Source organism: Phoenix dactylifera, chromosome 13, assembly GCF_051530095.1.
Source record: "Phoenix dactylifera cultivar Ajwa chromosome 13, Ajwa_hap1_PhDact_Kaust_v1.1, whole genome shotgun sequence".
In the NCBI taxonomy this organism is placed as follows: Eukaryota; Viridiplantae; Streptophyta; class Magnoliopsida; order Arecales; family Arecaceae; genus Phoenix; species Phoenix dactylifera.
This window is the reverse complement of record NC_143202.1, coordinates 2,607,916-2,620,177: the sequence shown is the minus strand read 5'-3', so window position 1 is coordinate 2,620,177 and position 12,262 is coordinate 2,607,916.

Sequence of the window (12,262 nt, the reverse complement as noted above, 5' to 3'; positions counted from 1 at the left end):
GGCTCAGTTCACTTGACTGGCCCAACCATTATTAGCCCAGGGCTTCATGTACGACAAATGAGGAAGGATTAGGAGGAAAGCTCCGGCTGGGTGTCTTCTTCCTCTCCGATCGCGATGGTGATTGGAATCCCATCGCAATCCAAAGATCGGCTGGATAAGGTCGGGATTACCTATTTAAAGATCTTCGAGTTCATCCGAGATCCAGTCGTTGATTCCAAGCTCCTCCTCTGGACTTTCTTTCTTGATTTGTCACCGGAAGAAGCTGTCGGACCACCTCACCGGACTGAGGTAAGTGTTCCTCGTCTTCTTCTATTCCTCTCTTAGTATGTTAGCCATGATTCGCCATGGATCAGGGCTGGTGAATCACCGAAACTTCAATCCGAAATAGGCTGCCCTATTTTAGCCTCTCTTTTTTTCAGGTTTTGCTGCTGCTGGCTGCAGGGTTTGGCTGAGTTTTGGCGTCTATTGGGACCCCTGAGATCGTGCAGTTGTTGGCCTAGATGATCAGCCGTGATCTTGGCTGAGATTTGTGTGGATTGATTTTCCTCTCTTCTTGTGTGGATTGATTTTCCTCTCTTCTTCTTCTTTGCACTAGGCGGCCACTATTGCCGGCGATGACTATGATTGAGAGCCGACGTGGCTGCTATCGTCCGGGGCTGAGCTACCACGGGTTGCCACCTCATCTGATGAAGAGGAAAGGGAGAGATGGACTCTCCCTTGGTTTGAAAAAGAAGAAGAGAGTCTCTCTTCTTTCTCTCTTCTCTCTCTCCCTTTTTCTTTCCTCTCTTTCTTTATTTTTTTTCTATCTATTGGATTTTCTCTCTCTACTCTCTTTAGAGATGATAGATTCGGTAAGATACTTCTCTTCGTGATTTTGGATCAAGTCCGGTGAAGGGCTCTGATCCATATTTGACGGACATTATCAGATTTGGTCATGTCCGATCTCTATTAAACCATCTGTACCTTAGTTCGAATATAATCAGATGAGTTTTGTCTTGATTCAACCAAGCAGGGTGTCAGGCACTCTTGGTTGGTCAGCCCTATGAGGGTATTAGAATTAGAGTTTCTATTTTTGGAATGATTTTGATAAATTATGATGAAAATATATTTTTTAAATATCAAAATTTTAGAAGAAATTTTTGAAATTGATTGGACTAATACTTTAGATTCGCTCGTAGAGTAAGTAATGTTTCACTTTTTCTAAATTTATCAACAATATTAAATTATTATATTTATAAATTTTGAGTGGTATTATTCATAATGCATGAATTTGATGGATTGAATATTATTATGGAATATGTTATTTTGAAATATTATTACTATATATGATTATATTATAGATATGATTGATTGATTTTGACACTACATGATTTTAGAACTGAAATATAAAATCTAAAACTATTTGAATTTCAACCTGGCTTTGTTGAGGACCTCGCCAATGAGGGCTAATATGTTGGCACATGATTTGTTCCGAAGATTGTTTCTAAGATGAGTAGTGACATACCACTAGCAAATTAGCGATTCTGAAGGACGTTGTTGCAAGATGATACGCAGCTCACTGTAAAAAGATTAGTCGGTGTTATGATCTTACCATTGGATGATGTGGTCATAGCTTAGGATCGATAAGATGAATTGAATATTTAAAAGAATTTGAATCCATGAATATAATTTAATATTTTAAAAAAAATTTGATTCATATATTAGTACTATATATATACTTATTTTCTGCCAATTATTATTTATTCGATTGTCATGTTTTGTTTAGTTAAAGGGATCATTGCTTATTGGACTATCTATCTTGTTATACAATTTCTTATATTTTTTTATAGATCTAGAGAACTAGCCTAAGTGGGGTTTTCAATATGAAAGAGCGACTCGCAAAATTGTGGCATAGATTATCTTAGATTAGAATTTAATTAAATTGATGTATTACCTTAGAAAAATGTTAGAATTGTGAGATATTATTAGTTTATTTAGTTAATGAAATAAAGTTTTTCTATTATTAGTTCAATTGTTCCGCTGCATATTTATGATATCATGTTGAGATACTTTGCATGCTTTTGGAGAGAATTTGCTATGAGTATGTGGTGGTTGCAGCGACCACTGGCTAGTGATCTTGGGTCGGGAGCATGACAATTAATATGGTATCAGAGTGAAGTTGGCTCATAGCCTATGTGGACGAATTTGTATAAGATTTGGGCTATGAAAGATTTTTGTAGTACCTGATTGGAATATTCTTCGAGATTTGAATGAATTATGAATGAAACTAGTATGTATAAGAAAAATATGCTAGGTGATACTGCAAAAAGATTATTTTCTTATTGAAAAATTGATTTTATTTTGATGTTATAAAGCATTCATCTTGGTGGAATCATTAATAATTTTTATCACCATCTTGGGATCCAAATAAAAGATCGTATTTGTCTATCAGAGACTATGGTGTGTAATAAACTTTAATTCAAAGTTTGGGCTTATAGGTTGATTTAGGTATCTTTTGCCAATGGTGTTGAGGTTGCCAATAAAATCTAGTTTTGCGCGAAGAATTTGAATTTTTGAGACTTGCATGATTATTATAGAATATTTTTGATAATTTTGAAGATCTTGATGAAGGAAACTTTAAGAGAGATGACTGAGTCGATTTTACTCATTTGTGTTGATTTAAAGCCTTCTAACTTAGTGGAGCATTAAGAAAATTTTTGTAGTTATTTTACTTATAGGAGTTGGACTTGGAATCGTTTAGTTGAATTGATAAGAGAATTAAGATTTAGTTCATATTTGAATTATAGTAACTAGCCTATATAATGGTTTTGAATGGATCAATTGACTTGGGAGTTAATCTAGATGGATGAGTTCGAGTAAATTAGGGGACGAGAATCAAAGATTCCTTTTGGGGCTTAATCTGAAAATTGAAATTTTGGATCTCTTTAGTTTATAATACAAATACTATTTTGTCAAAAGTTATTGATGAATCCAAAAGATTTTGGTGGTTTGAATCAGAGTGCGCAACGAAAAAGTGGTGGTCTAAATTATATTTCTAAATTGGTCAGAAGTATTATCTCTTTAATTTGGCAAGTTTTAATAACAAATGACTTGATCTATTGTTTGGTATAGTAGGATTTTCTGGATAAATGAAAGGACAACATTTTCCTTTTTTTTTTGGATGTCGCGCTACTATCTTAGGTTCTCCAATTTCATATCGTCCTAAAGAAATTCTTAGCATCTTGAGACTAGAATTAATGGATCATCGATTTTTGATCTTGGATTTAGAATATTTTGGTGTAGATATCTTTTTTTCAAAATCTAAAACTTATACTTCTTCAATTAATATCAATCCTCTATTTAATTTAAAAAGATTGAGATGATCTATCGACCTTGAAGAATATTCTACTAGGGGTGGATTGGAGTTGTTTATGATCTAATTTTGTGATAGATCGGATAATCAAGAGTAGTTAATATTTTGACAAAGAAACAGATATTCTTATTCAGAATTAAAACATTGATTTTTGTTTTTACGAGAGAAGTTTGATTTAGATCATCTACAAAAAGAACTAAGTCTGGAGGTATTGGACCTTATTCTTATTCTTATGATAAGAACTAATGATAAAGTTGTATTGATAAATAGAATTATAAGAAACTTGAGGATGAAATTTGTGGATGAAATTTTTTTTTTGGAGGGGGGGGATGCAGAACGTAAATCCCGGTCGACTGGGCTTGATCCACTTAATTGGCCCAGCCATTATTAGCCTAGGTCTTCACGTACGACACATGTGAGGGAGGATTGGGTGGAAGAGTCCGACTGGGAGTCTTCTTCCTCGATTGTGATGGTGATCGAAAAACATGGCAATCTAAAGTCTGGCTGGATAAGGTCGAGATTGCCTATTTAAAGACCTCCTCCTCCTTCGAGTTGACTTGAGATCTAGTCGCCGATTCCAAGCTCCGACTTCGAATTTTCTTCCTTGATTTGTCACTAGAAGGAGCCGATAGACCACGTCGCCAGACCGAGGTAAGTGTTCCTCATCTTCTTCTCTTCCTTTGTTGGTATTTTAGTTGTGATTCGCCATGCATTTGGGCTGAGGAATTGTTGGAACTTCAATCTGAAACATGGTGCCTTATTTTGGCCCCATTTTCTTCCAAGTTTAGCCGCCGTCAGTCGCCGGGTTTGGCCGGGTTTTGGTGTCTATTTGGACCTCTAAGACCGTGTAATGCAGTTGTTGGCCTAGGTCATCGACCGTGATCTTGGTCGAGATTAATGTGGATTGATCTTCCTCTCTTCTTCATCTTGTTTTTATCGGTTGGCCACCGTTGCCGGCGATGACTGCTGCTAAGAACTATCGTGGCCACTATCCCCCCTGGGCTGAACCACCATGGGCTTCCACCCTCTCTGACCGAAGAGAGAATGGAGAGATGGATTCTCCCTTATTTTGGGGAAGAAGAAGAGGGTCTCTTCTTTCTTCTCTCTCCTTTTCTCTTTCCTCTCTTTGTTTTCCTTTTTCTTTACTAGACTTTCTCTCTTTAGAGATGATAGATCCAGTAAGATATTTCTCTCTGTGATTCTGAATCAAGCTTGATGAAGGGCTCTGATCCATATTCGATGGGTGGCACGCCGAACATTATTAGATTTGGTCACGTCTGATTTTTATTGAACCATCTGTACCCTTGTTTGAATATGATCAAATGAGTTTTGCCTTGATTAGACTAATAGGGTTGTCAAGTACTTTCGCTTGGTCACCCCTATGGGATTTCTATTTTTCGAATGACATTGATAAATTCTGATGGAAATATAATTTTTAAATTTTAGGATCATAGAAGACTTTTTTCAAATTGATTGGACTGATATTTTGGATTCGTTCGCATAGTAAGTAATGTTTCATTCTTTTTAAAATTATCAACAATCATTAAATTATTATATTCATGATTGGTTTGTGGTATTATTCATTATGCATGAATTTGATGGATATTATATTATTACAAAAATATGTTCTTTTAGAATATTATGACAATATATGAGCATATTATGGATATGATTGATTGATTTTGACATCATATGAATTTAGAATTGAAATATATAACTTAGAACTATTTGAATTTTGACCAGGCTATATTGAGGACTGCCAATGGGGGCTAATACGTTGGTACATGATTTGTCCTGAAGATTGTCTCCAAGATGATTAGCGACATACCACCAGAAGACCAGCGATCCTGAATGACTTTCTTGCAAGATGATGCGCAGGTCACTATAACATGATGCACAGCTCACCGCAAGAAGATTAGTCGGTGTTATAACCTTGCCGTAGGATGATGTAGTCATAGCTTAGGATCGATAAGATGGATTGAATATTTGAAAGAAGTTGAATCTATGAATCAAATTTAATATTTTAAGAAAGATTTGATTCGTATATCCGTACTGCATATATGCTTATTTTTTGCAAATTATTATCTATTCGATTGCCTAATTTTTTTTAGTTAAAGTGATCATTGCTTACTGGCCTGTTTAGCTCATTATACGATTTCTTATATTTTTTTATAGATTAAAATAACTAACCTGGGCTGAGTTTTTAATATAGGAGAGTGACTAGCAGAATTGTGGCATAGGATATTTTAGATTAGAATTTAATTAAATTGATGTGTTATCTTAGAATAATGTTAGAATTTTGAGACATTTTAAGTTGAGTTAGTTAATAAAATAAAGTTTGCTTGTTATTAGTTAAATTGCTTCACTACATATTTATGATATCACGATGAGATGCCTTGCATGCTCATGGGGAGAGTTCCTTATAAGTATGCGGCGGTTGCCGCGACCCCTGGTTTGTGATCTTGGGTTGGGGGCGTGATAATTAATAATGTAAAATTCAGTGGATTGGGAGAGTTCCTCTTTTGATTCCATTGCCATAGGTTGTCCGATTTGGTCGAGGATGCGGTCGCCTGTGGCCGCCGTCTGGTAGGTGGCTAGGCCACTGAGGCTACCACCCCTTGGAACCGCGGGGGGAAACGGGGGAAGGAAACGAAGAATGGGAAGAACTTCCTCATTCATGAAGAGAGAAGAGTGAATGGTTTCTCTCTCTTCTTCCCTCCTCTCTATTTCTCTCTTTTCTCTTTTTACAAAGTTTCTCTCTTTATCTGGACTTTCTCTCTCTAGGGTTGATTGGACCTCGTAAGTATGATTTTCAGTGATTTTTGATTGACCTAGATGAGTCTGGAGCTAGGGTTGTCGGGCGGCGTGTCAGCCCCCACCTTGGCTCTTGCCAAATATTGTTAGATTTAGTCATCCCTGATATTTATTGAACCATCAGTGCCTTAGTCCGAACATGATTCGATGAAATCATCTTGATCCGACTGACTCGAATGTTAGGCACTCCTATTTAGTCAGCCCTACGAAGGTGTTGAAACTTAGAATTTTTACTTTTAGAATAATTATAATAAAATTCTAATGAAAAGTAAAATTTTGGAATATGAAGCTCTTGGAAAATTTTTTAGAATTAATTGGATCAATTAGTTGGATTGCATTTGCAAGGTAACTAACGATTTGTCTCTTCTAGATTTTTCATTTATATAATATTATTTTAACATTAAAAATTGTTAATCGATTTATATGTGATTTATAAATTTATGAGATGGTGTTTTGAATGAAAATTAGATATGTAGCTCGAATAATATTTTTTGCACTATTGTTATATTGATTAGATTATGATATATATGTTATTTTGTAAAAAGAAACTTTGATATGTATCAGATTTGAACTCTTAGCCTGAATATGCTCTGAACTATGCCAATTGATGGTTATGCATTAGCACTCTTGACTATTATTGAGCTCATTAATTCTTCCGGCTCCATCATAGGTTATAAGTGCGGTATTCTAGCCTACTCCACAGGCTATAAGTGCGGTATTCTGTCCCACTCCGCGAACATAAGTATGGTATCTTGGCCCGCTTCACAAGGTATAAGTGTGGTATCTTGGCCCACTCGATAAGGTATAACTCCGGTATTCTGGTCCACTCCATTTCTAGCCTAGCCACGTGGTATAAATGTAGCCGTAGTGTAAGGCTGTTGAGTTGAATGTGATTTATTTTGAATTAGTTTTATGATTATACATACGATTATTTGAAAGATATAGATTTTAATGGATTTGTGTTTTGAAATATAATGGATTACGTGTTTATGTCGATTCATCGTAATTTGTATTTATATTTTATGTTATTATATGAATTATCTAGTTAAGGTACTCGTATTATATTTGAGAAGTGTTATGATTTGATTTGGATGAAGTATCCTCTACTTTTCGAACTATAACTACAAAAATTTAGTGGGCGAAATTTTTTTAGGGGGGAGAATGTAAGACCTAGTGGATCAAGCCTCTATTTGACTTGCCCAGCCAATTTTGGGGCCAAGATTCATGTGCGATGCACGTGAGGAAGGCAGGTAGGAAGATTCTGGCTGGAAGTCTTCTTCCTCCCCGATCGCGTCGGAGATCAAGAAGCTCATCATGATCCAAAGACCAACCGGATAAGGCTGGAATTGTCTATTTAAAGGCCTCCTCTTCCTTCGAGTTCTCTTAAGATCAAGACACCAATCCCATGCTCCTCTTTCAGATCTTCTTGATTGATTTGTCGAAGGAAGGAGCCGCCAAACCACGATCGAGCTCCATGTTTCCTTCTCTCTTTCTCTCTCGTGGTATTTTAGTTGTGAACCATCACGATTTGAGCCGACAAATTGCAAAGAAATCGTCCAAAATAGGGTGCCCTGTTTCAATATTCATCTTCTGATTTTGCCACCACCGGCTGCTAGGTTTGGTCAGAGTTGTGGTTGCTTGTGGCCACCATCTGGTAGGTCGCTGGTGTCACAACCCCCGCCCTGTTTCGGCGGGCCGCCGCGACGGTCCTAGGGTGCGGGTAGGCATAAGGCCACCAGCCACCACGTAGAACCCTACTACCTGCCAATCATCAATAAATCCTGAAAATTTTGGCATGATGCATGCACAAAATGGTCACCTTTTCTATATTGACCTATCAGGATTATCTCAATACATACAACAACACTACCTGTCAGAGCAACAATCACATAATCTGTCACATAATAACCTGGACAATATATAGCAATATATTTCACAGACACACAACTGATCTGCACACATATATATATATATATATACCTGCTTCCCAATCCTTCCATGATCAACCCATATCCACAACAGGATCTATAACTGTAACTATACACTATATATAACAGAAGGTTTATAATACACCAAAAGGTATAAACCTCTATCTATATTATACTATGGAGCGGCACAGCTAGCAGACAATCTCTAACCTGCTCCTCTCTATACAACACCTGCCCTGCAATCAAAAACACCAAACTGGGGAGTGAGTATATGAATACTCAGTGAGTGGAGTAGAGAGTACTATGCACATAAAACAAGATATAATCATAGCTCGAGGTGAAATCTCAAGAGCATATGAGCAGTCATCAATAACAGGGTGTACACAACTCAACATAAGAAATATGGAGTAAATCATCACAGTATCACCACAATCATAATCAACTCATCGGGAGCATATATAGAATAATCAAATAAACATGAATGATACATCATAAATATGCTCAATAGATTATAACACTGAAATATGCAAATCGGGATGTCAATATGCGAAGTCATTACTAGACAGCTGTCAGAAGGTGGGTCTTACGCCCTAAGCGAACCACAACAACTCTCTACTGTCACATGCATATGCAGGATAAGACACCATACTGATAATGTAAATGCTGGCCAATATTTAGAACAAAAATCCATAGAAACATCTCACATCTGTATACTAAACGGCACCTCGCGGGGTCTTACTTTGCTCGGTAGCAAGCCATATATAAGTCGCAGTACCGGCCGATCCTACGCCTAGGGCCGTGTCCCCCTAGGAAGAGACTGGGCTTCGCCCATCCAGAAGGCTACTATGTGCACATAGGCCAATGTCTAACCCCATCAACTATAGGTGTCCAGTAGATACTACCAAGCCATGCATAATGCCATAATGCACCCTCCCAATACTCTTCTAAAAAGGAGCATAATCAAGACTACCACTCACTCGACCATGACCCAATCATAACTAACATCAGGGTTGGGAGTGAGGAATCATGGGAGTGCAATGCAACTCAATATACCACTGAAAAGGGCTCTACAAATCTGTGAAATAGAAGAAATGAAATCAATTTACAAAAGAAGTCATTTGACAATTCGGAACCAATTTGACTACTCTTCTACCTCTTGTAATTCCTCTCAATGTTCCCTCAAATGCGTGTACAAAATAATCAAGCATGGAGAAACAAGATTATAGAGGAATCTACTACAATATCAATCAATATGCACAAGTAGAATCAATTTACAATTGGCGACATTCATGAAAATGAATTAAGAATGCTCATGGTGCAAAGTACATGACTCCCACTCACTTGCCAATCCGGCACGGTTCTGATACACCTTCAAAATCTATAGTAAGCAGTGGGAAACTTCTTCCTTTTGTCCCCTAACTTTTTGCCCAACTGTGACATACATTAATAATACATTTATTCTTGTATCAAGGCCCAATAACCTACGTATCAATTGTAAGCATAAAAGTTTTAGTTGACTCAACTCCCCCCCTTAATTAACATCTTTTCTTTTTCCCTTATTCTTATTAATTAATCCTCAATTTACATGAATCATGATGCAAGAGTATCCCACACACACCTTGGACTAATGCTATAGGGTCAAGGTGTGCGAAAGGATCGAATCCCTTCTAATCCAAAATTTTACTAAACCTTGAGTCGACCCCAACTTTGAGAGCTGATCCCTGCTTGAGTCGACCCCAACTTACCCTGAGTCGACCCCAAGCACAGAGCCAAAAATCCCCATTCTCTGGAATTTCCTGAGAGAATTGACCTACTAGACTTGGGTCGACTCCACTCAGCCCTGAGTTGACTCCGGCTTACTTTGAGTCGACCCAACACCATTTTTTTCATTTCTTCATCCGGATAAATAGTAACTCGGACTGACAGCGGGTTATTTCATCCCGATTTTGATCTACTTTCTAAATTCCAAATTTGATGAAATTTTTACCTAACATTTTACACTCATAGAGGTTTCCAAAATGGTAACATGCATCACCATCGGAGGCCGATTGACCCCCGAAATAATTCACCGAAGTTGAGACTTTGACACATTTTTTCCGCAGCCTCGAAAAAACTTGTCGAAATCCGATTTCCTCTCCTTTAACCACTTCTAACACTTTTATCTAACCTCTCTAGACCAAATCCATCCTTTGTATAGTCTAATTTCATTAGAAGACTATGTAGGGACGAAAATTTACCTTGTTGAAGTCCAACTTCCTAACTTTGGATCCCTTCTAAAACCCCTATCTATCCCCTTTTTCATCTTCAAACTTCTAAAACATTAGATAAAATCATTTACTCACCTCTTTTCTCTGAAAGATTGAAGCCTTTGCACCAAGAAAAAGAGACTACTCTTTTTTTTTCTTCTTCTTTTCTTCTTCTTCTCCCTTTTTCTTCTCTTCTTCTCTCTTTTCCTTCTCTTCTTCTCTCTTTTTTCTTTCTTCCACTGCCTGAGACCTTCCTCTCCTTCTCTATTTCATTCCACCGACACAGCACCCAAACCCACTATTTAAATCACATCATTTAAGCTAAATCTCCATTTTATCCTTGCCACTTCAATGCATCTACAATTATGCCATTATCTTTTGATTCCTTCTAATTTTACCTCTTATATCAATTTTTAAGGACTATTCTATCCTTCTTTATATAAAAAAAAAAAAAAATTGGGGTTGTTACAGCTGGGCCACCATGGCTGCTACCCCTTGGACCTGTGGGGGGAAGGGGGATGGGAAAGAAGGGGAAGAGGAACTTCCTCGTTAATGAAGAGAGGGGTTTCTCTCTTTTCTTCCTTCTTCTATCTATTTCTCTCACTTGTTTTCCTCTCTTCAAAGTTTTTCTCTTTATCTGTATTTTCTCTCTTTAGGGTTGATTGGACTCCATAAATACGATTCTTAATGATTTTGGATCGACCTAGATGAAGAGTCCTGATCTAGGGTCGTCAGGCAGCGTGTAAGCTCCCACTCTAGTTCTTGCCAAACACTGCTAAATTTCGCCATTCCGAATCTCTGTTGAACTAGTTGTGCCCTATTTCGAGCATGATTCTTTGAAATCACCTTAATCAGACCGACTTGGATGTCAGGTACTCCTGCTTAGTCAGCCTTGCGAGGGTGTTTGAATTTAGGATTTTTATTTCTAACATAATTATGACGACATTCTAATGAAAAGTATAATTTTGGAATAAGCTAAGAAGAATTTTCGGGATTAATTGGATCTATTAGTTGAATTGCATTTGTAAGGTAAGTAATAATTTGCCTTTTCTAAATTTTTTACTTATATAATATTATTTTTACATCAAATAAATTATTAATTGATTTATATTTGATTTATGAATTAATGAGATGGTGTTGTGAATGAAAAATAGATATGTAACTCGGAGTAATATTTTCTAGACTATTGTTATATTAATTGGATTATTATATGTATGTTATTGTGTAAAAAAACTTTGATATGTATCAAATTTGAACTTTCGGCTTGATTATGTTTTAAACTCTATCAATTGGAGGTTATGCATTGGCACTCTTACTGCTTCTGGCCCCACCACAGGATACAAGTATGGTATTCTAGCCCTCTTCGTAGGATATAAGTGCGATATTCTGACCCACTCTGCAGAGTATAAGTACGGTATTTTGGCTCACTTCGTAAGATATAAGTGCGGTATTCTGGTGCATTGCATAAGATATAAGTACGGTATTCTAGCCCATTTCGTAGCGTATAAGTGTAGTATTCTGACTCACTCTGTAGGGTATAAGTGTAGTTCAATTCTGGCCTAGCGACGGGGTATAAGTATGGACATATTTTAAGATTGTTAAGTTGAATGTGATTTATTTCGAATCAGGCTATGATTGCGTATACGAATATTTGAAAGATATGCATTTTAATGGATTTGTGTTTTGAAACAGAATTGATTGTCTTTATATCGATTCGTCGTAATTTGTATTTATATTTTATGTTATTATATGAGTTGTCTAATTAAGGTATTCATTACTTACTCGCTTATCTAGCTCATTAGTCAATTTTTTTCTATTTTTACAGGTCCAAAGAATTAGCTCGATTCGAGAATTTATCATGGGAGAGCATTTAGCGACAATATTTTGACATCTTTATTTATACTAGATTTTGTTTTAGAGTT